This window comes from Ambystoma mexicanum, chromosome 2p (assembly GCF_040938575.1).
Source record: "Ambystoma mexicanum isolate Mex_15411 chromosome 2p, UKY_AmexF1_1, whole genome shotgun sequence".
Lineage (NCBI taxonomy): Eukaryota > Metazoa > Chordata > Amphibia > Caudata > Ambystomatidae > Ambystoma > Ambystoma mexicanum.
The window spans coordinates 177734825-177755502 of record NC_090923.1 but is presented as its reverse complement, the minus strand read 5'-3'; positions in this window follow the sequence as shown (position 1 = coordinate 177755502).

Sequence of the window (20678 nt, the reverse complement as noted above, 5' to 3'; positions counted from 1 at the left end):
TGCAAAGATGCAGAGATGGAGACTATCCTTTAGGACTCGGCACACAAAGGAGAGCAGAAGCCCGCCAAGAAAAGGAGGCAAACTACAGCTTTGAGAATGGACAATAGCAACAATGATAGAAACTCTACACCTGACTCTCTACCAGAGACTAAACATCACAGGAGAGTTTAGTTGTACAAATAGACACTAGCACACAAGTCCCCATATTCCAAGAGAGACACAAGAAGCGTATACATTATATACCTACTAATCTAACAGTGGAAGTTAATAATCCCACAAGAAAAGTGGTTAAGTAAAATAAAGTGTATACCATTAACCTTCACCCAGAATCACTACCTAATCCTCATATTAACAAAATACCTCCTCTAATACACTCCGCCAAACCCTTCCACTTTACACCTCTCTCTACTGCTGAGGTGGAAAATATCATCAATAAACTAAAACCATCCAATTGTCAAGGAGACTCCTGTACTGCCTCTATTGTTAAAGATGCGGCACATGATCTTGCCCCATTCATTACCACTTTTATCAATGCCTCTTTCAAATCCGGTATAGTCCCTGATAACCTGAAGGATGCTTGGGTTATCCCTCTGTTGAAAAAGCCTACTCTTGACCAAGTAATCCCTGCAAATATAGACCCATTACTACGGTCCCATTTCACCTGAACATCTTGGACCGCGCTGCCTACCTACAAATTCAGGAATATTTGGAAAGCAATAAACTCCTTGGCCTCCGTCAATCGGGTTTCCGACCTAGACACGGAACGGAGACTGCCCTCATCGATTTAAAATCACAAATTGAAGATATAAACGACAATGGTAAGCTGGCACTCCTTCTACTATTAGACCTATCAGCTGCATTTGACCTAGTCAACCATCAAATTCTATGCCACCACCTCAAAAATGCTGCTCACTTCTCTAATGAAGCCACATCGTGGATTAACTCCTTCCTTGCAAATAGAACTATGCGGGTCTTCTCCCCAACTGCATCTGCTGAACCCTCTCCAGTACCATGTGGCGTCCCACAAGGGTCCTGTGTCTCGACCACACTATAAAAGGAGCCTCATTACGAGTCCGGCGGTAACCTGCCGGTTTTTCCGGCTCGGTTACCGCCAGACTCGTATTACCATTCCGCCTCCGTGATTCCCGGAATTACTGGGGCATTACAACCCCGGTGACCCGGGAAATCCGGAGGCGGAATTCGGTAAATCCCCATTCCCATTGAGTCCCATACGACTCAATGGGAATGGGGACCATGGAAACACTGCCACCTTCTCGTGATGGTGCCGGTGTTTCCACGTCCGCCTGCAGGCGGGCGGTGTTAAACCCGCCAGGTCAGACCTGGCGGGAATGACACCTCTGCCTGCAAGACTCGAGATCACCTGGTATGGAAACAACGTGGCAGCGGGTTTAACGCCACCGTTATTTCCATACCGGGTGATTCGTAATGAGGCCCAATGTCTTCACAAAGCCACTCTTTGATATTCTTGACTATCTGGGTGTCACCTACACCAATTACGCCTATGACACCCAGATAATCATCCCTATCACTGGTGACAATGCGACTGACTCCAAAGACCTTAATGAAGTTTACTCAGTCATCCAGGCCTGGATGACAAATCATGGGCTCTGCCTAAATGATGAGAAAACCGAGCTACTCATCCTCGGTTCCCATCACAGACTTAACAAACTGGATTCAGCCTTCAAAACATTTGTCATTGATGGCAACACCATCAAGGTCTCTAATGATACTAAAACCTTAGGTATCTACTTAGACTCCACCTTATCCCTTACAAGACAAACCAATGCAGTGGTCTCAGCATCAGCATATACATGAAAACTTATCACCGTATGTAGGCCTTTCTTGTCTACAGCCAGCTGTATTATCCTGGCTAGAGCTCACATCATGGCCAAAATTGGCTACTGCAATGCCCTATACCTCGGAACTAACCAAAGAAATATTAACAAGCTACAGGTATCACAAAATAATGCGATAAGAGCTGCCCTTAACATTCCTAGAAAGGTCCACATCTCTGACACCAGGCGCAGTTTACACTGGCTCCCTGTCACACACAGAATATCACTTAAAACTCTTGCACTGACCCATAAGTACCAATCCAACCTGGCCCCTGCCCACTTAGCCAACCGCTTTAATGCCCACACCTCATCACGCCCTCTGAGATCAGCTCACTCTCACACCTTATCCACACCCAGATTTAAGCTGCAAAAATCCAGGGGGTCCAGCTTCCCAGTCCTCGCGGCCAAACTCTGGAACACAGTTCCCAATGCACTTAGAGCAGAACCCTCCTACCTTACATTCAAAAGTAAAGCCAAAACCTGGCCATTTACCCAGGACCACACCCTTACACTAGCGTAACTCTCATCATCCTATCTTCCATGTTCTATGAGTACCTACTTGTATATAACCTGGTTGCCTTCAATGCATATAATCTTTATATGTATTTGACCACCTGTATAACCTGCTTCTGTTTTTGCTGCCCTCAATGTGACTCTTATCACCATCCTCTACTATGTACTGTTTGCCTGTAACCATGTATGCCTTGAAACCATGTATACCTTGAAGTTATGCTCCCAGATGCCTCCGGGCAAGGTGCGCAATACAAATAAATAAAATACAAATACAAATATAAATACAAATACAATTCACCTTGAAGGGGAATACCCAAGGTGGAGGCACGATGTTGGTCTGATTTGCATAAAAGGAGGGCCATTGTAGCCTGGTCCAGGCTATATCTATATATTAGGGAGATCCCTAGAGGGGAAGAAGTAAGTAAACTCGTTATTAGACATAAACTTGTAAGATGTAGTGAGCTCCTGTACAGCCTCATGGGCTATTCTAGGTGCAATACAGTGATACAAAATTCATATAGGACATAACATTCATAACTTTCCACATACAATGCCCAGTGTTTGTAAAACCAAAGCCTCAGACAGAATAATCCAATCAAAGCACAGGTTATACCTCATCTGGAGGTAATTGTGGATTGGAACAAGGGAGTCGGAAAAAACAAGCAAGCCCCTACAGTACAGCATTAATTCCACACCAGATGATTTAAATTAATTGGTAATAGATTTTAGAATCTTAAAAGCGAATACACCCACAGAGGCCGAACTGAACATGCATGTTTCAGGCCTTGTGGGTACCATACAGAGATAAAATAATAAGACTGTATTGGAATTAGGGATGTACCATTGAATAACCTTTTGATTCAGAAAGCTATACATACACAGCTATAACCTTTAAGGGGAAAACAATTTGCTACATTAGACTCACACAGGGGTACAGGACAGCCTTGGGCTTTTCTCTAATAGAACAACCCCCCTCTCAGAAGGCAAACATACATGCTGGACATATGTAGATAACATATACTGTACAAATGATAACTTAAATTAACCAATAGGGAAAGTGGACTCAGTCAATAGGATACTAGCAGCTAAAGGCTGTAAATCAGTTTAATAAGTCTAAGGTAGTCTGTAGGGAAATCAAATCTCTGGGATTTCAATATCCAAAGAGGGAAGGATAGAGAGATGTGCACAATTACAAAGCCCATGCATGCTTAAGCTAATACAGGCCATATTTGACCATTTTGAACTTTGGGCACTCATATATGGCAGGCTCTGTAGCAATTGTAAACACACAATATGACCTGTAGAAGCCCAAAGTCTGACGAACAGACTGGTAAGGATAGCACACACGCATCCTACACCAAGTCTACCAAAGGATGCCTCAAAGAAGTTCTCTTTAGGACAGGAACACAAACAAGGACTTGGAAATGACACCATTTCCTGGTCCAATAACTCTAACATGTGTAGTATGTACTCACAGAGAAACAAACCCCATAGCATACCACTCACATGTCTATATAGATTTTCGACTACCCATTGCTCCAGAAGAAAAGATACTGGCTACAATTCAAAGACGATAGAGCAGAAGCAACTCAGACAGCATCAGAAAAAAAATCTTAATAAACCAGAATAGCTACAGACAAAAGTATGCACTGGAATGGTCTCTACAACTAGAAGCAGTACCAGACATCCCGTTTTGGATGTCTGTAAAATATATTGTGATGGAAGCGCAGTTCCAGTAAGTGGGACATGCTTTGAGTATTCTGCTGCCTGAGTTGCTGGAAAAGGGAGATTCAACCTTAAGAATGTGTTTGTACACAAGGATACACAAAGAAAAAACATAGGGGATACATCAGTTCAGGTTGGTGAGTTAAAAGTCCACCTCCTTGCACTAAGACAAATTGGTGCATATAAGCCCATTCTAATTTTGTCATATCCAGACTATGTATTATGAGGTTATAACTTGATCTTCTAATGGTGGCAAGCCAACATAAGCAGAGATACTAAAGGCAAGCCAATCTTGTCAAAACAAATTTGGGATACAAATAAGGGATGTCTAGAAGGCTAGACCTCTCATCTGGGTTATGCATACAAAAGCACACAGAACTGATTCTGTGTACACTGCAGGCAATATGCTTGCTAATCAGTCGGCAAAACAGCCGACCATACAAAGTGGTATTGGCATTAATACGCCCAGCCACATACATAGATGAGAACATAAATGCATGACTAGATACAAATCGTCCTGACCCTCAAGGGTTCCCCACAAATTATAACGATACTGTAAAAGAGAATGCAGTGACAGTCACTATACCTAAATCAAAAGGAAGCCCTTGTTAACAGGGGAATACCTAAAAAGCAGGATATATTAAACTAAATCCTAACTGCATATGCAAGTGTAGTCTAAACCCACTATGGGATTTCAGCTACTACAAGACTCTTGCAGGTTAGATACTGGTGGCCAGAGCTCAGTAGCAAAGTACGACAGTACATAGCAAGAAGCCCCTCTATGCTTGCAGATAACAATGAACGATTCCCACAAACCACCGGTAAGCACACAAAAAAGGGCAACAATGCCTTTTGAATGCAAATATATGGACCACATAGGTCCACAGACACCAGTCAAGAAGTACAAATACCTGTCAATTAGTGCACAAGGTTCACTTGGCTAGATTTCGAGAGGAAAGCTGAATGTAAAGAGGCCATAAAGGGTTTTGCTGTCCTTAGTAGCAATGACAACACCAAATTCGCTCCAAGATGACAATGGGCAGGCCTTTTCAGGCAGAGCCTTAAGAGAGGCCTTGTCAAGCTGGGGCTGTACTCTGTGAGTCTTTAAACCCGTTTTGCACACAAGCTAATGAGAGCCAATAGTATAGAAAGGCAAGCCTTGACTAAATGCATCCTTTCCTCTGGTGTTAATTGAGTAAGTTATGTACCAAAAGTGCAGTGTAAAATAAACAATCTACTTTGCCTTTCTCAATGTGAGGGTAAACACCTTTTTAAGTTGCTGTTCGGCACTCCATTGTATATGCCTGATTTACACAATTCTTGTGAGTTCTCTTAACAGGCCAGACCAGCAGTGCTTCATAAGTCTCCTGAAAGACTCCATCAGTGGTGAACAAGCATCACAGCATCAAGGCAAAGAGAAGTCACAAACTGACCTTGAAATCTGGGGACTAAGTCCTAAAGAAGATTCATAAAGAATCATGACAAGAAGCACTTTGACTGCGCTAATGACCTCAAGTGAAGGTACTAAAAACATAAACGCTAAAGAACAGAAGTCCTACCAGCCATGCCTCATGATAATGGTTCTCAACAAGTGTTCGTCGACCACCGCAACCCAGCTCCAGATGGTTTTGACCCTGTTCCCGAGGAAGGGCTCTCTTTCTTGAACAACCTGACAAGCAGGCAAGAACAGATGAAAACATGAAGTTAACAATAACTCCAGAAACTCCACATTGTATGAAAACAAATCTGTTTTTCCCGGGGACCAAAGAGCCAAAAACAAGGCTAGAAACAAAGCCAAGTGCGAGGTCCACCGTGAAGATGAAGATGAAGAATGTTTTGATCAGCCAAAGGTTCACAGAAACTTGCAAACCTTTTGTTGAAACATTGATCCTGTTTTACATTTTGCTGTGAATAAGCATTCTCACCTTTTTTGTCTTTTTGATTTTGACACATTTTTTAAAACCCACTGAAGAAGCTAGTAATTAGTCAACAGTTGAAAATTGCAACCTTAGCACAGCACATACTCCAAACCCAATACATTAGAGGGAGGTGCAGGCTGATGTGGGGGGAGTCTCTACATAGATAGGCATATACCCACTAGAGTTATGACACTTCTGGACAAGCCAGGATAACTCTATCATGGGCCATATATACCCATCACAGACCCCTATAGGGACCTGTTGAGATTCAAGATAGAGGCTTTTGCTCAGGGAGCATTGTTAGATCCTGAAGACGATCTAGAAAAGCTAGATGACATGGCAGCCCATGTATGTTATGCAACATATTTTAACACCTTCCTTTTCTATGAGCAGGCCCCAGTGCTGTGGTTAGACACAACCCTCTGGAAGCATTGTCCTGTTCCTCTTATGAACTCATCATGAGAGTTAGAGACTCACTCCCCTTACGGGCCAAAGTCCCAAGTGAGAAAACAGCGTTTAGCGCAAAATGCATACATATTACCCCACCTCCTATAGATGGCCAGCATATGTGGTTTACACGTTCTGTGGTCTATGAAGAAGCATTCTATGCCACATTAATAGAAAATGCACGACAAGACACAGTCCCTCACAACACGTCATGGGGGGAGACCCTTGGCAAGTGCTTGCGACAGACACGCTACAAGTAGCATGTAGACATCCACATTTGATGTTTTCACGATCATATTAATTTTGCTATAATGTGTGGTCCAGCCCATCTACCTATGTATCCAATAGGAAGGCCAAGGAGGGTGGCTTTTAATGGACAAATAAATAGCTAGCTTAATGAATCAATTAAGGAAGGGAAATATGAATATATTACAGACGCCTCAGGCTTTACAGTAGATTGGAGTCTTGGAGGCAATGAATGTAATACATGACACACAGATTTAAGCCTAGGGTCTGACATTGGGTTTCACAAAATATTTCACAAACCTATGCCATTTCCATAGGTTAAGCATGGCAACTGATGGCAAAGCAAGCACCTTTACATATGGTTATTAGTATAGTATAGTATAGACATATGGGAAAAGCCAGGTAGAGAGCAATGCTAGACAGGATAGGCCACCTAGGAAAGGCTAGGGCCAAGAAGGAGACAAAAGAAGCTGAACTTACTTGAAGAAAGAAGAAAACAGTCCTGAAGATCCAGACACTGGCTAGAAAGCCAAGCAAGATGAACCATTTGTGCAACCGATGATGACTTTATTTCATTGCAGCAATAAATCTACAAGCTGAAGGGATGTAGTAGTGAATATGGTGCATATCATCCAAGAGGATTTGGAAACTTTACAGAATGAACAACAAACTTCCAGAACACACTCTCTACATATGTTCCAATCTGGTCCATCAGACTATGGCCAGAGCAACTGACAGAATTGAATCTATCAAGACAAGCTCAGAGACAACCCATTCAGAGTCCATCTACACTTTGCTAAGTGTACTCAAAAGAACATTGTACAGAACATTGGTGTGGGACAATGACTCGTTGGCATGAACACTGCATGGGATACTGAATATTCTTGTGCCAGAAGTAGAGAAGCCATAGATACAAACTCTCTATGAGGTGCCCTACACCAATGTCTACACCCATGTCTGCATGAATAGTTGAGACTCTAAAGTGCAACTGTAATCCCTGAAAACCTGAAGAAAATGTGTGGGAGCACCCCATACAAGATTCCAGGACATTCTCAAACTCAGCCCAAGTGAGCAGAATCCAAACTCAACCAAGTGCATGCTGAGTACAATTCGAATGTGTACCTGTAGTAGCAAAGCTTTACTACTACTAAATGGATCCTACATTGTGCAGTTCAATGTCCCATGCTGTGGTGTGTCTGTGGTGATTGCCAGCATGATCACAGTCTCAAACGTGGAAAACTGTTGCAGTTATGTTCTACATCCACCAGTGCAGACTGAGCTAGTGCTATTGAACTGGCCTAACGTGAAGCTATCATCACTGACGTTCCTGCAACTAACTCTGAAACTGGCATATCTCCTGAATGTGGTAATGCACAACCGTGGCACCACAGTAACGTTCATCAACTCATCAAATGGAGTACTGAAGTTGGCCAAAGGTCTAATGGAAAGATTACTGGAATGGCTAAATGAGCTTCAAACCCTGGTGGAGATCTCTGTTCTAAAACATGGGAGCTCCAGCTTAAGCTACAACTAAAGGCTGACGAATACAGTTGATTTCTTCAGTCCATTGAATGGTCTTTGGACTTGCATGGAACTTCAGGCGCTGGGATCCCACCTGTGCTCTACATCCTTGTAGCAGAATTCAACCTGAGCATGATCACAGGTTTACTTTTTCATGACAAAGCAGAATTGAACTTGTCAATGCACCAAAACTGTATCCTGAATAACAGATGTGAACTGTTTAAATTGGTTTGTATGGTGAACATCCACTCAGCCCTGATTCATCAGCAATCATAAGTGTCTGAAAACTGCTGTCCAGCACCTGCTGCAGCTGGCTCATCTCAAGAATGAAAAGTTTATGTTTTGACATTTACTAAATAGTGAAGATTCTGAGTGAATACATTATAGCAAATACGTTTTCTTCCATGTTTTACATACCCTTTTCCTCTCTTCACTTGTATTCCCATGATGTGGTATTGCCGCCGATTTGTGATTCGCCGGTACGTTAAAAGTGGCGGTAACCAGAATTACTGCCACTTTTCCCATGCACCGCCATACTCGTAATGAGCCCCATGTCTTTGTTTCCAGGAATGCACCACAATAGGTAGCAGTTTAATCAAAGCTGCAGAAGCAACACCTTGAGCAGTGTAAGAGTAGCCATTTCCTTTCAGAATCTCAGCACTGCTTACGTGGTAACTAAGTAGTGGTGTTAGATGAGGTACGTGTGCAGTGGTTAGCCCCCATTATTAGCTTTGGTGGGCTTTAGAGTTCTCATGTTGAGCAGATCATTTGAATTTAGATATTACAGATCTGAAGCTGAAATGAAAACATTCACCTCTCCTAACTAAGCTGGTTGAACCCTTGGCCTGATACATATCTATGTGTAGATCGCCAGAGAGTCTGTGCAACTTTTATCTATATGTTAGAATGTGGCCCGTATAGCTAGAGGGCTTAGGAATAGTAACAATAGAACTAAGGGAAAATACTAAGACGCAGACACTGGGGTTTTGAAAGTCTTTTCTTAATGTGTATGTGCTTCACTGAAAGGCCTTACCTGACAGTACCATGTCTTCCCACCATAGGGGACACACATCACTCTAGGACTGGGAACAACAGACAGGAATCCCCTGCCATTAACAACAGTAATAGAGTTACCTGAGAGAGATTGTAGGAAGGAACAAAAAGAAGAAAACAAAGTTGGAAATGACAGTTGAAAAAGCAGAAGACGATAGAGGAAGAGAAAGAGACAGAAGAGAAAGACAGACAGAAGAAAAGAGAAGAGAAAAGGAAGATTAGCGCTCAAAGCTGCTGATCCCCAAGGCGTTGAGAAAGCGGTAAACTGGGCCGTGTATGCCAGCTGCAGCCTCACAAAGAGGAGAAGCCTGGGCCCAGTTAAAGAAGCGCTTGGGGCCAGGAATGCTGGAGGGGTGGGGCCATGAGACGAGAGGCACTGCCCGCCCTGCAATCCCCCCACCCTCCCAGAGGCAGGGAATCAATGAAGCTCCGGGCCACGTGCATACTACGGGCCGAATGAACAAACCACCCCAGTCGGGGGGCGTGTGTCAGGTGACCCTAACCGGGCATGGCCAGCGAGACAACAGTCCATCTGGGGGCCAGTCCCATGAAACCACCACAGAGGAAAATAAGTGCTTCACAAGCCCCACAGGTAAAGACACTGCCAAGGAGGACATTGACAGGGTAATTCATAGAATTCAGCGCACAAGTAGCGCATGCGGCTGGCGCACAGCGTGCGCGTGCGATAGTCTGCGCCAGCCGCATGCGCCAAAACCGAATCCGGCGCACAGCGTATTCATGGATTTTAGCTTCCCCAGGCAGCCGTGGCGCACAGTGGCGCAGCGACTCGCTGGAGCGCCAGTTACGCCCCCAGGAACGCCCCTTGCGCTGGGAAATCTCATAAAAATCACAAACCAGCGCAAGGGGCTACGCTAACCCTGGACCATCACGGCAAGCGGCCCATGCGATTTTCTAGGGTGCGCGGGAAGTGTCACACGCGAAAAGCTAGGCTACGGGAATTGCAGGGGTGCGCGGGAAGTCCCACACGCGAAAAGCCAGGCTACGTCCATTACAGGGGTGCGCGGGAAGTTTCACACGCGAAAAGCTAGGCTACGGGAATACCAGGGGTGCGCGGGAAGTCCCACACGCGAAAAGCCAGGCTACGTCCATTACAGGGGTTGCGCGGGAAGTTTCACACGCGAAAAGCTAGGCTACGGGAATTGCAGGGGTGCGCGGGAAGTCCCACATGCGAAAAGCCAGGGTACGTCCATTACAGGGGTGCGCGGGAAGTTTCACACGCGAAAAGCTAGGCTACGGGAATTCCAGGGGTGCGCGGGAAGTCCCACACGCGAAAAGCCAGGCTACGTCCATCACAGGGGTTCGCGGGAAGTTTCACACCCGAAAAGCTAGGCTACGGGAATTCCAGGGGTGCGCGGGAAGTCCCACACGCGAAAAGCCATGGTACGTCCATTACAGGGGTGCGCGGGAAGTTTCACACGCGAAAAGCTAGGCTACGGGAATTGCAGGGGTGCGCGGGAAGTCCCACACGCGAAAAGCCAGGGTACGTCCATTACAGGGGTGCGCGGTAAGTCCCACACGCGAAAAGCCAGGGTACGTCCATTACAGGGGGGCGTGGATATTTGAACACGCTACTCCGATCGTTGGGTCTTCACAGGTCTTCCCTGTACAGCCTCCACGTCCCCTGCATGCAGGCCACACCACAGGTGATTACCCTGCACACCTGCTCATGACTCCCACCCCCCAGCAGTCATGGGGCACCTGCCAGCAGGCCCCCACTCATGTCCCACTCATGCCTCCCACCACCCCCACCCCCCAGCACTGTGGGGCACCTGCCAGCAGGCCCCCACTTATGTCCCACTCATGCCTCCCACCACCCCCACCCCCCAGCACTGTGGGGCACCTGCCAGCAGGCCCCCACTTATGTCCCACTCATGCCTCCCACCACACCCACCCCCCAGCACTGTGGGGCACCTGCCAGCAGGCCCCCACTTATGTTCCACTCATGCCTCCCACCACACCCACCCCCCAGCACTGTGGGGCACCTGCCAGCAGGCCCCCACTTATGTCCCACTCATGCCTCCCACCACACCCACCCCCCAGCACTGTGGGGCACCTGCCAGCAGGCCCCCACTCATGTCCCACTCATGCCTCCCACCACCCCCACCCCCCAGCACTGTGGGGCACCTGCCAGCAGGCCCCCACTCATGTCCCACTCATGCCTCCCACCACACCCACCCCCCAGCAGTCATGGGGCACCCTCCACCAGGCCCCCACTTATGTCCCACTCATGCCTCCCACCACACCCACCCCCCAGCACTGTGGGGCACCTGCCAGCAGGCCCCCACTTATGTCCCACTCATGCCTCCCACCACACCCACCCCCCAGCACTGTGGGGCACCTGCCAGCAGGCCCCCACTCATGTCCCACTCATGCCTCCCACCACACCCACCCCCCAGCAGTCATGGGGCACCCTCCACCAGGCCCCCACCCATGTCCCACTCATGCCTCCCACCACCCCCACCCCCGAGCACTGTGGGGCACCTGCCAGCAGGCCCCCACTTATGTCCCACTCATGCCTCCCACCACACCCACCCCCCAGCACTGTGGGGCACCCTCCACCAGGACGCGCCTATGACGCACGGGTGTTTCCCAACCCACGTGAAAAATAAACACGTGCTGCGCGAGCGCGTCAGCACACGTACCCGATTTCATTGGTCCAAAGGGCCAGGCGCGTAAGCGCGCCTATGACGCACGGGTGTTTCCCAACACGCGTGATTGGTCCAAAGGGCCAGGCGCGTAAGCGCGTCTATAACGCACGGCCGTTTCCCAACACGCGTGAAAGAAACACAAGCCAGTGTCAATGCGTGTGATTGGAGGCTGGCCCTTCAGCGCCTACACGCGGAAGTGACGCAGGACCTGTGGGCCTGCATAAAAGGTACATGTAGAACGCCATTTCCTTGTACGTGCTTTTCGTGGAGAGCGAGTTGGTGTATTCTGTACTTCTTGTCAGTTGACACGCGATTTACTTCACGGCGTTCAAAGGTCGTACTCCCTGTTACCTCTGACAGCTTTTTCTCTTTTGCTCTTTTTCCTGGGCCTGTTTCCTCACACAGCGTTCCCTTCTACTGTTGTCCTGTCTCCTCAGACAGCGTCCCATTCTTCTTTTGGCGGGGGTGTTGCCAACGCGCACACGCGCGTCTTTTTGACGCATTTCTCCCTGGCAGACGGTGAGTTGCGCACGCATCTATCATCTGTGCTTGCCCCGTGTGTCACGTACCTCTTCAGAGGTCAATCTAGGCTGCGTGTGACACGCATACGTTCATTACTGTGTTACTGGATGCCACAGCGTAGTGCAGGGTTTTTCATACGCACACGTGGTCTAGGAGGGGTATCGTGCACGTTCCTTAACTTTTTTGGGGTGCCTGTGCGTTGCGTGACCCGTCATCTTTCCCCAGGGGTGTCATATAGCCTTGCCACTGCACTAGGGTACGAATACCATCTGGTACCCAACCCCTTTGACACCCAATTGCCCAGGACAATTGTGCACACCCACTCCCATACGCACAATAACATCAGTGCCATGGTTGGGAGGCGTGCAAGCCGTAAGGGTGGCAAAGGTGGCCGAGCCACACGTGGTGGCCGTGGAGGATCCACTAGGGGACGTGGTTGTGACTTGCAGGGTGCCCCTGTCCCCCCCAGTCTGGAGGACCAGTCAGGGACACCCATGCCCCCCCCCTTGCCACCCCCCCCAGGTTGAGGGTCATGTGGCTGATACCAACCCTGATCAGCCCTTGTTGGACCAGCCCATTGTGGCACCAGACCTGTCCGAGGGTGACTCCATCGCTGACATCCAGGTCAGCAGGTCCACTGCACGTGCACCGGTGCACATTGGTGTCATCAGGACACGCGCATCTATGCCAGATAGGTCATCTGCTGCCCCCCGTGGGCAGGGTGTGGCTCCATCCACCCCACCTCTCATACACCCTGCCAAGACTGTGTCGGTCCTAGTTCATGCACCTCAGATCAGGCCTGACCCTATCCCTCTACCCCCAATGCCTGCACCTACTCCCATGCTGAGTGTGCAATCCCACACACCCAGTACTGAGTCCACCACGGCTCCTGCCCCTAGTGTCCACAGCGGCGTAGGACACTCTGGATCCCCACCCCCTTCCAAGCGGAAGAGGAAGAGTGCACGTCCGGCACAGGCTGATGCCCCAGGCACGGCTGCACAGTCCGGCCCATCAAGGAAGCCCAGCTTCACAGACGCCGAACTGAATGCACTTGTTCAGTATGTGTCAGACCATGATAGGGAAATGGTCATCGTTGCAGGGTCCAAGACCACACATGCCAGACGCCAGGCACACTGGCAGACCATTGCTGACAAAATAAGTGCCCTTGGAGTAGTGAGGCGCACAGCTAGTGATTGCCAGAAGCGCTGGAATGACCTTAAGCGCAGGGCAAAGGATAAGCTGGCCTCAAGTCATGCCGCAACCTTGGTGACTGGAGGTGGGTCCCCAGCACAGGAAATAGAACTCACACCACACGAGTCCGTAGCTGGATCCTACGTCACCGAGGGACAACTCCAAGGTGTGGGAGATCTCCCTGATTACGAGGCATCATCCGGTGAGTGCACATGCATGTGTGTTATATCAATGTGCATGGTGTGTGTGCGAAGCCTTCATGTTGGGTGCCTGTCAAGGGGGTGTGTGGCAGAGTTGATAGTGTCACCCATGTGCCTCATCCAGTATGTTCAGTGCAACACCATGTGCCCACACCACTATCCCTACTGCCAACAGTGCACATATGGCCCTACACCATGGAAGTTCCCCTTGAATTGTCATTTTGTCACGACATTGTTGCTCATTCTCCCCTGTCTATTCATCTTATGTCTTACATACCATTCCTACACTTTCCCCCAGCCATTCAAGTTCCATCGTCACATGCCTGACATGCAATTATACCACATGCTAATGCGTCCTCTGTATATACATGGCACTCAACATGCTGTCATACTCTGGATTTTGCCTTGACACCCACCTCCTACCTGTGTGCTCTTGTTCCGTCTGGTTTCAAGCCCCATTCCCTCACACTCCATGCTGCTCTTCATGGTCTATCTTCCCTGACTTCTACTGTTCAGACCATCGTGCCCTACTGACGACACCTGCTTGCAAACAGTCAAATGAGGGCACCCTGCCCTCCAATGCGACCCACCCTATTGCTGACAAGTACATCTGAGCCTACTCAAGGTTAACTCTCACTGACATCTGCTCATACATGCCTTTGCCTGTCCCATGGACCCTTCACATGGTCCCAGTCCTCTCTCCTTGCTCCTCTTCCACCATCAATGGTGTGACCCGTTGGGGTGTACTCTTGGCCTCCTTCCAATCCTCAGAGGCCACAATTGATGAGTATGGTAATGGGAGCATCTCAGTCCAAGGACCTCAGGCCAACCTTATTCTCCTTGACAAATGCTACCCACATCTCCTCAACTTCCTTTCCTCTCCTGCTGTCCCCCCTCCTCTCTCCTCATCTATCCTGCACTGCCTCCCTGCACCCTCCCATGATCCTTCTCCGCCTCCCACTCCAACTCCTACACAAGCTGCACCTCTGATCTGTAGCACTCCCCGTAAGTCCTACAAGGCTGTCAACCTCCTCCACATTTACACTCCTTACTCTGCCGCTGCATCAGGCATTCCTCCAATATATGTCACTTACATGAGGTAATGCACCTTGACATCCTTGGTCTCATGGAAACATGTCTGACGGCCAGCTCTGTCTGCATCTTTGACACACTCCTACCTGACGTTCAGGAGATCCTCTCCTTGGCCCGGCACTACTGTGCAGGGGGGGGGTGTGCCCTTGCCTTCCCTGAGGGTATTCCTGCCACTGTCACTCCTACGTAGACCTACTCCCCTCTGGAATGGCTTGTGTGACGTCTCTCTCCATCTCACCTCGACATTCACAAACTGTACGTACTGTGTATCGGAAAAATGGTCAAATGTACTACTTCCTTTCTGAGTGGCCTCACCTCTCCTCCTCACTCATGTCCCCAGACACTGAAATCCTCTTCCTTGGTGATGTACGCATCCACCTGCATGCTTGTTGTCCCCCCACGTGACTTTTCCGTGACCTCAGCAACTCCCTATCACCCTCTAAACTCCCATCTGTCCCTACTCATTCTGCAGGGCACACTCTTGATGCTCTGATCTCATCTGACCTTCCCCTCTCCATCCCTCTCTGCACTCCTCTCTCCTGGAGTGATCACTTTCTCCTCTCCTCCCACCTCACCCTCACCACCCCACAGGCAAAGCCACCCTCACCACTGTCACACACCTTCTTGGTATTCCAACCCATGAAGTGTGTGTCAGTCGAGGCTTATGCAGCCAAAATCTCCCCCCCATCCAGCTCCCCCTTAGGCTCACTCCCATCCTGACAGGGCCCACTCCATGCTCCACTCTATGTCAGGTACACTGGATGTCTTTGCCACGGTCATGACAATCCGCCTGAAGCCCCATGCCAATGCTGACTCCTGGCATGACTCGCATCTTGTGAACCCAAAACACAGGTGCCGGGTGGCAGCGAGGAAATGGCCTGCATCATGCTCATCCTCTGGCAAACTGGCCTGCCACCTGCTCCAAAGGCAATAGCGTCTCACCCTTCTCACCAAGATGAGAGCCCCAATCCAAGGGCACATATCTGCGGCATCTGACAACTCTGCAGGACACATTGAAATCTGCAAGGACCTTGCCAAGCCAGATGCAGTGTGTACCTCCCCTGTCCCCTCCGAGCCCACAGCACTGCATGACTGTCTCTGTACCCCTATAGGCCACCCCCCCAGCACTTGTCTGCGCCTACCACCATCTGCCCTCGACGTTAAGTCCTACTTACCTTGTACAGCACTACCAGCCGCAACTTCCCCTTGCACTTCATTGTGCCACCCACCTCTGCACTTGCGTTACATGAATGACACCAGCACCAGTAGGATTGTTGAATGGCATCCCCTTCTGCCCCACCACCCCTCAGTGCTCCGCTGTTCCTTCATACATTTCTGTACAGGTGCTTCACGAATGCTATATGAATCCATTACAGGTGATGGGGAGGTGGAATCTCATTGTTTACTGCATTTTGTTAATGTTGACAAGGCACTGTGCATCGTGGCCAATTGGGACTAGCAGATCCATGTCCAACATGTTAACTTCTTGATGTGATGAAGCAATGTCAGGACCAGAGTGGCCAAAATCCAAAATAGTTGCCCTCCTCTCCCTCTTCACTTGGTGGCTATGTCACATGCCATGTGTGTGATGGCATGTGCATTTGACATGGCAATCACCGGCCAATGTGTGATGCCAGTGCTAGGCAGCATGGGGAGCAGGCGTTGCTCTCCATTCCCTGTGTCATCATTGTGTGCCCTGAGCCTCCCCTCCAGACCCAGTGATGGTGAATGCATAGGAGGTTTCCCAGTCATGTGGGACATGTGTCATTGAACTACTGGCTCTGTTGTTCATCAGCCCTTGTTGTATGCCATGGTGCTAATGCCTGTTTCCATTTCTCTCTTTCATGTCTTTGCAGGGGACGACGCACTTGTTGATGCTGGGGATGTGGTGGTGGAGCTGTCCCAGGAGGGCAACCCGGGCCGACCTTCCACAAGTGAGGGACGTGGTGTGTTTGTGGGTGAAAATCCACAAGTGCTGCAGGTCGTGCTGTCGAGGGGTGTCTCTGGGGGTTCCTCCCCCGAGCAGTATTCAGGTGTAGACTCGGAGGATGACACCTATGTGCAGTCGCAGGTGAGTGTTCTTGGGAGAGAATCTCCTCTGTCCGACCCACCTGCAGCCGAGTTATTGCCCTCAATGGGGATGTCAGTGTCGGCAGCTCAGCCTCCGGTGGTTACGGATGCAGGGCCACACCACACAATCTCTGATCCTGTTCCTGGGGCTGCAGATCAGAGAGGGAATGCAGTCCTGCAGCCTGAGGCTTTGCCGGCACAGCAAGGCGCAGTCCGCCTTGCCCCAGGCAGGTGTGGTGCCCGCCAACGTGGTGGCCGTATGCCACCTGGCAATACCGCTTGGGAGCAATCCATCTACGGTATGGCCACCCAACAGGCAGCATCATCCGAGATGATTGCACAGGCCATGGATAGGGTGGCCACTTCCATTGTCCCCCCAGAAAGGCTGATGGAGCGACTGGAGCAGGCTACAGAGTCCATCTGCCAGGCACACAGGGAGGACATGTTGGCGTCCAACATGGACAGGCGGGCAGGACTGGCGACTCTGCGGGAATCACTTTCCATGGAGTCCCAGCGCCACAGGGAAGGCCTGAGGGAAGAATTCCATCACCTCAGGTCGACCCTGTCAGAGCTTGAGGCTTCATCCCATAGAAGGACAGAGGAGCAGCTGGAGCGTCTGACACGGACGCTCTCGGCCGAGATGCAGGCAACTCGTGCGGAGGTCAGGTCATCCCGGAAGTTACTGCATGGGGACCTCCGCATGATCATAATCCAGAACCAGACCTTCCAGACCCACCTGCTTGCAGCCATGGAGGAGCAAACTCGGGCTTTGCGTGGGCTGCCTCCCATTGTCACACCATCTTCTGAGGCAGCTCCCCCACCTCCTGAGTCTGGCCAGAGCGATAGCGACTCATCTCCCACAACAGAGTAGCCGTGTGGGCCACGAGCCTATGGGGTGTTTTTACTTCCCATGATCCACACAGGTGGATTGTGGCGTGCATCCTGTCCTCGGACCTCATAGGTGGCCCCCCCCTCACCGCCGGCCCTTTCATGGCCATTTTTTCTTATCATATTTTTATTTTTCAAGTGTGTTGCCTTGTGTGGGTACCTGGGCATACACTGTATTGTGGCTGGGCACATGCAGGCTTGTCCTGAGTTTGGTTTCGATGCTTGGGTATCTGGCATCCACACCCCTCCTGCTTCCGTTTCCATGGGCTTGCAAAGGGTGTGCCCAAGTGACAGCAAATTACACGGTGACATTGGACTTCCATGAGCTGTTGGGCAGTCCATAGTCAATACTGTGTAGACATTCATGGTGTACATTGTTGTTGCACCTAACTATGCATGATGGTTTGATATGTGCCTCAACTTACATATGTTACTCATGTTTTGCAGGTATTTCACACAGTTCTTCACACGGGCATATTCTCTGGAGTCAGACTACATGTCGGTAGATGTGCAGTGACACTTTTGCGTGGCGCCATCACTGTACATCTGGACGGTGAGGACATACCAGCACAATCAGGTATTGGGACTACCATTGATTACATGCATTGTGTCTTGTTTTGGTGGGCTTCAGGGTGGGTTGGTGTGTAATTTGATTGAAATGACTCTTACACAGGTGTGTAGTAGTGCCTCCGTCACGGTTAGCTGTTCAAGTGCGGCTATGTTCCATTTGGGGCACTGCTATTTGTGACACCGGTGTCATGTTGTGAGGGTCAGTTTGTTTGCTCTCACATACCATGACATGGTGTCCTCTGTGGCGGGACTGTGAAGGGATTGGATGACATGGCAATGTTGTAATGTAGCACTTCGCCTGTGCCAATGCATTTTTGATGAATGGAGTTGTGTCTTTTCATAGTTATGCATTGCTGGTGTATGTGTAGGTAGGGGTGCACACATAGTGACACTTCCATGTTAACAATCTCAGGCTGATGTGTTTCTGACAGTTTATTGCCAAGAAATTTTGTGACATTGTCAGGTAGTGTCATCATTGATCGTCAGATGGTATGTGCCAGAGCAGTGTGCACTAGCCAGCACTGTGATTCCTAGGTGAAGAAGTTGGCCACCAGTTGCGTACGGGCTGCCTCCCCCCGTGCCCTTTCCCCTCCCATGCGCAGCGGCCGTGCATGTGGTTGTGGATGTGGGGGCACCACCATGTCCACGGGCAGGCCCCGGCGTGTTGCAACGTTGTGCAGGACACATGCTGCCACTATGATCCTGCACACTAGTGGGGGAGCATATAACAGCTGCCCGCCAGAACGGTCAAGGGAGCGAAAGCGTGACTTCAGCACTCCGAATGTGCGCTCCACTATGCCCCGTGTTGCAATGTGGGCTGTGTTGTACCTTACCTCGGGTGGCGTGGTGGGGTTCCGGATTGGGGTCATCATGTGGTGGCTGATAGGGTAGGCACTGTCCCCTGCGGAGGTGGTGATGGGTATCATTAGTGGTGTTGTGACATGACCCTGTATCTGACATGCATGCATGTGCAGTGGCATTCATGCTCACCAAGCAGCCATGTATCTCCATGCCGGCCAGCCTCTAGGTCCCGGCTTAGGGTAGACATTCTGTAGATGAAGCTGTCGTGGGTGGACCCGGGATAGATGGCATATACTGATGTGATGATTCCCTTGGCATTGCATACAACTTGCACGTTGATGGAATGCCAGTGCTTGCGGTTTCTATAGATGTGCTCTGTTGCCCTGGGGGGACGTAGAGCCACATGGGTGCAGTCAATTGCACCAAGCACTTTGGGGAATTGCGCCACACCATAGAATTCCTGGATGCACGCCCGCCTTTCTGCAGGAGTCCTGGGGAGATATATGTGCCTGCGGACTGATGGCCGTGCAGTGATGATGTTCAAGACCTGGTGTAGACAGCGTGACTGCGTGGCCTGTGACACACCACCCACTATGGCACTTGTCCGCTGAAAAGATCCAGTGCCCAAGAAGTGCAGTACATTCAGGACCTTCTGCAGGGGGCTGAGTGCTTGGGAGCACAGGGTGGGTGATGTGAGGTCATCCTCCCACTCACTGACCAGGTCCAGTATGATGTGTGCTGGAAACCTGTACCTCCCATACACCTGGTCATCAGGCATCCCGAATAGGCTGGTTCTGGGTGAGAAAATTCTGGCCCTGACTCTCCTCCTCCTCCTCCTTTGGTAACGCACAGCCACTGCTGCTAGGAACGGTATGTTCATCTTTGCACTGAGCTTGTAGGATGTTTTCACGTGAATATTTAGACGTGCCGGGTCACGTACGCCTGCTTCCTGCAGGCGTACGTCTTTCCGTATTGCCTGTTGTAATTTTGCACGTGTCGTGGCCGAGCGTGTGTGACTACATGCTCGAGGTTTACCAGGTTAAATGTACGTTATTAATATTGTAATTGTATTCAGATGTAAATGGTAACCGGGCGTTTTTCACGCGCGCAGTTGAATATGCGATTACTCGCTGTGTGCCTTTGGACTAATGAAATCGGGTACGCGTGCTGACGCGCTCGCGCGGCACGTGTATTTTTTTCACGTGGGTTGGGAAACACCCGTGCGTCATAGGCGCCCCCCAGAGCGCCTGGCCCTTTGGACCAATGAAATCGGGTACGCGTGCTGACGCGCTCGCGCGGGAGGTTTATTTTTTTCACGTGGGTTGGGAAACACCCGTGCGTCATAGGGGCGCTTACGCGCCTGGCCCTTTGGACCAATCATGCGGGTTGGGAAAC